Below are 5,278 nucleotides of genomic sequence, written 5' to 3' on the forward strand. Positions count from 1 at the left end.
GCTTACACACACACACACACACACACACACACACACACACACACATACGCCTTCAAGCTGCCTAGGTCCCTGCGCGCAATCCCCCTGGGACCTCCCAACCTTGATGCCTCAACAAGCCCTCCTACTCTGGACACTTTAGACCCCTACTACCCCACCAAACCTACGGACATAGGACAAAAGATGTATTCACGATCAGAAAAATCGGGTTACAACAATAACGAGATATAAATTACGTTACTTAGATTGGCTAAAGCCAAACGCAAACAAACAAACAAACAGCAACACGGAGATAGCTGGAGGATGCCAGAAGCCAGAGCAGACGGTGCAGTTGTCCCAGCGAGTACGCTCGCTCTGATGGTGGCAGCAGCCTAAGGCTGGCATTCTGGAATCCAGACTGGCAGAAAGGAGGGAAAAGACTTTTCAACCCGAAGGAAGAAGTAAAAATAAATCAAAGGCAAACAAATCAATGAAATTAACATTGTAAAAATTCCTCCAGCAAAATGAACCACCCTCTGCGCTGCCTACCGGTGTAAGAAACTGCTATTCCTTTCCGTGTGGCATGTTCTTCCAACCCTTTCCCCTCAGCAGACTAGTTCCCTGTCATTCTTTTTGGAGACTAGCCGAAGCGTGTCCTAGTGTTAACTGTGAATTCCCAGTGTTAACTGTGCCACCAACATTCTCCACTTCTCCACGTTGACGTAGCCTTTAATTGTTAGAGCATGGTCACGATTTTATAATTCCATGACAGTCAAATCACACTAGACTTTGGGCCCATTTCCCTGTAATTTAATATTAAAAAGAAACAAAAATTTGGGTGTTTTTTTTTTCTCCTTTGTTTACTGTTGGTGTGTTTTGTCTTCTTCTGAGATCAAATCTAGCTTTGTTGTCAGGCTGGTCTCCAACACACCAGCTCATGTGATCTTCCACGTCAGCTTCCCTCCAGAGTCAAGTGTCAGTCAAGACTCTGACCATCCTGCAAGATGCTGGGATGGTTCCTCGGAGCCACCCGTTGCCTCCCGAAGAAGCTCAAAAATTCACACAGGCCTCAACTCTTGAGTGTGGCAGTATTACATCTGTTGAGTTCTTTTGTTACCCATCTTCTCTGCTTCTCTGTGTGCTGTTTTGTTCTTCTTTAGATGAAAAGAAGCATAAAGGGAGGAGAGAGCGGGACAGGACGGCAGACTGCCCCACGATGGGAGCCCAGTGCAGATGTTTGCAGTTCCCTGAGCTTGTGTGATGTTTGGACACTGCCCAGATGTCTCTGGATTTTAGTCCCACCCTGCCCTTGCTGGAGGGGATGCTCTGACCGGTGGCAAATGACCAGAAGATTTACCTCAGCCCAAAAAGACTTCTCAGACTGGCCCCCGAGGGCCCCAAGTGCTTGGCTGTGGAGCCTCCCTCTGGAACAGAAAGAGGTCTTTTATGTAGAGGGATGATTTTTGCCCCGGCATGCTATTTAGAAATGATCAAAGCTACAGAGAAGATAGAAGAATAGTGCCGCAGATTAACATTTTTCCACATTTCAGATTTGAAGGCTTTTTAATTAAAAAAAAAATTTTTTATGTACCTGAGCATTTTCCTGCATGTAGTATTTTTCCCTGTGTGTGCACACACATAGTTTTAGCACTTAGGATGCAGAGTCTAGACTGGGTACCATTCCCCTATCAAACTGCCACTCTGGCCCATTAACCATCTTTTCTCTCTCTCTCTCTCCCTTTTTTTTTTTAATTTATTTTATTTATGTGAGTTCACTGTCACTGTCTTCAGACACACCAGAAGAGGGCATCAGATCCCATTACAGATGGTTGTGAGCTACCATGTGGTTGCTGGGAATTGAACTCAGGACCTTCAGAAGAGCAGTCAGTGCTCTTAACCGCTGAGCCATCCCTCCAGCCCCGTAACCGTATTTTCTCATACCTCCCTCTCCATGATCTCTCTAGACTGTAGGAACCACTATTTTTGTCTCTGCTTTAAAATCATCTTTGTATCTTATACATAAAAGTAAGCCGGGCATGGTGGCACACACCTTTAATCCCAGCACTCGGGAAGCAGAGGCAGGGGGATTTCTGAGTTCAAGACCAGCCTGGTCTACAGAGTGAGTTCCAGGACAGCCAGAGCTATACAGAGAAACTCTGTCTCGAAAAACCAAAAAAAAAAAAAAAAAAAGTATGTGCAATTAACTTACTTGGACAACATTTCCTAAATAATAATATAATAAAGAACGAAGAATAAAGAATATGCTTTAAAAATAAATAAATAAAAGTAAATACATGTATTTGCCTCTCTTTGCCTAGTTTATCACAATGTCTTTTGGCTTTTTTCCTACCAGCCCCAAATGCTTGGGATTGAACTCAGGGTCTCTCACACATGGTGGTCAAATGCTCTGCCACAGAGCTATATCCACAGCCCTTGCTTTTCCTTTAATCTATGAATCCTACCCCTGCCCCCGCCCCCACCTCATCCTCTCTGTTGACTGTCGTTCCCACATACCACTATCTAGATGCTGCCAGTCCTTCTCCACAGTGTCACTTGCTGTGTTCCTGTCTCCTTGGTGGCCCAATCCCAAGGCTTGCTGGATGTTTGGGAAGATTTCACAGAAGTGGTATTTCATCAGAAGGTACTTCCTCCGTCTGTTTGTGCTTGGGCTTTGTTTGTTGTTGTTTTGGGGGAAGAGGCGGGGGTGAGGGTGTTTCTGGGTTTTGTTTTTTTTTTTGAGACAGGGTCTCCTATAGCTATGTAACCTGAGGATAAACTTGAACTCCTAATCTTTCTGCCTCCCCCGCTAAGTGCTTCGAGTACAGTGTTGACCACAGTATCCAGTCTGTGTGGCGCTGGGGATCCAGGCCATCTTCCTGCATGCTAGGCACACACTCTACCAACTGAGCTAAGCCCAGCCCTTTGTTTTATTTTTAAATTTAATTAATTCATTTATTTATTTTTGAGACAGGGTCTCTCTACATAACTCTGGGTGTCCTGGAACTTACAATGTAGACCAGGCTGGTCTCACACTCAGAGAACCACCTGTCTCTGCCTCTTGAGTGCTGATTAAAGGTGTGTGTCACTATGCCTGACTTTTTTATTTTTTATTTTTTGAGATAATATCTCTCTAGGGAGCCCAGGCTGACTCCAACTCCAGATCTCCCACCCACACACCCACACACCCACACCCCTGTCTCAACTCCCAAGGGCTAGAGTCGATGGTTCAGTACCAGGAATCCTCCATACTTCAGACTACCGAGTCCATCTCCAGTCTCAAGCCTTCTTTAGTCACACTTTTCCCGGATGTATCCACAACGGCGTAAGGTCAGTGCCTGTAAGGAGTGAGTACCCAACCTCCTAACCCAAAGGTGGTTCCACTCCCTCAACTGGCGAAGTAATTGTTTCTGCAGCCTTCAATTAGACTGTTTAAATAAACCCTGTATTCTACCTTTCAAAAATATTAAAGCAACTGAAGAAGTATCTCAGTTGTAGAATTTTTGTCTACCATTCACAAAACCTTGGTTTCCATCTCCAGCACCACAAAAAAGCATGAACTTCTGTGCAGGATCCAAACCAGAGCGGCTGGGAGCAATTGGGGTCTGGATTTTTGTTTGTTTGTATGTGTTGTGTTTTGTTTTGTTTTGTTTTGTTTTGTTTAGTTTTGTTTTGTTTTCAAGAACTCTTATGCAGTAAGGCAGAACCTGCTTGGCCCACTGAAGCTGTGGTCCTCGGCGCACGGCGGTCCTCAACACACGGGGGAGCCAGAGTCAACAAAGCACTGCAGCCTGCCTGTACAGTAATGTGTGTAAGTGTGTGCACACATTCTGTCCTCAACACTAATAAGACAAGTGACTCGGGCCACAGGGACAAGCTATGCGGGCTGTAGTGTAACCTGACCTACTGGATCCAGCCAGTGAGTTGGATCTACTGGTGAAGGACCCAAGTGGAGTTCAGAGGACAACTTGCAGGAATTCGTTCTTTCCTTCTACTATGTGTGCCTTGGGGGTAAATACAGGTCTTCTGGCTTGGCAGCAAGCATCTTTACCGGCTGGCCCTATTTTTTGTTTTTAACAGAGCCTCATGCAGTCCAGGCTGACCTTTATCTCAATTTGTACCCAAGTATGGCCTCAATGATCCTCCTGCCTCCACCTTTGAGCATAACAAGGCCTGAGATTACAGGTGTGAGCTTTGTGAGTGCTGGTAACTGAAATCCTGGTACCAGGATTTCACCCAACACCAGAACTTCATCTCCAGTCTTCATTTTTTTCTGTCTGCCTGTCTGTCTTTCCTTTCTTTCCCTTCTTTCTTTTTTCTCTCTCTTTTCTTTCTCTCTTTCTTTCTTTCTCTCTCTCTTTCTTTCTCTCTCTCTTTCTTTCTCTCTTTTTCTTTCTTTCTTTCTTTCTTTCTTTCTTTCTCCCTTCCTTCCTTCCTTCCTTCCTTCCTTCCTTCCTTCCTTCCTTCCTTAGATGGGATTTCACATGGAACAGGCTGATCTCCATCTGGCTATATAGCTGAGAATGACCTTGAACATCTGGGCTTCCTGCCTCTACCTCCGTCCAGTGCTATAATTACACCATCCCTGACTTAGCCTGCCCTTTATTAAGTATATCTATTTGAGACAGGGTCTCACTATCTCACTAAATTACTAAGGCTGGCCTCGAACTCACTCTGTAGCCCAGACAGGCTTGAGACTCACAATCTTCTTGAGTGGCTATGATCACAGACCTGCACTACCATGCCTGGCACCAAATGAACCCCTAATAGCAAGAGGGAAAGAGATGTTTGCCTAGAAAACCGATGGGCTGACATAGGCACATGTTCATAAGTTAAAAATAAAAAATAAATCAGGACTTGGAGAGATGGTGCAGTGGTTAAAAGCACTTGCTGCTCTTGCAGAAGACCCAGGTTCAGTTCCCAGGAACCATAAGGTCTCATAACTGTCCAAGGAAATGGAATTTTCTTGTAGCATAGCTCCTATGGAAACCAAGCATGCACATGGTATACATACATATATACAGGCAAACACTCACAGATAAAACTTTAAAATTTTTAAAACTAAAAAAAAAAATCTTAATAATAATAGTAATAATAATAATACATAATACACACACACACACACACACACACACACGTACACTAGCTAGTTTTATGCCAACAAGCTAGAGTCATTAGAGAGGAGGGAGCCTCAATAGAGAAAATGCCTGAAATCACTGGGCTGTAGGCAGGCCTGTAGGGCATTTTCTTAATTAGTGATTGATATGGAAGGGCCCAGCCCATTGTGGGTGGGGAAACCTTTGGG

This window comes from Mus caroli, unplaced genomic scaffold (assembly GCF_978045245.1).
Source record: "Mus caroli unplaced genomic scaffold, Mus_caroli_1 scaffold_11, whole genome shotgun sequence".
NCBI classification, from domain to species: domain Eukaryota; kingdom Metazoa; phylum Chordata; class Mammalia; order Rodentia; family Muridae; genus Mus; species Mus caroli.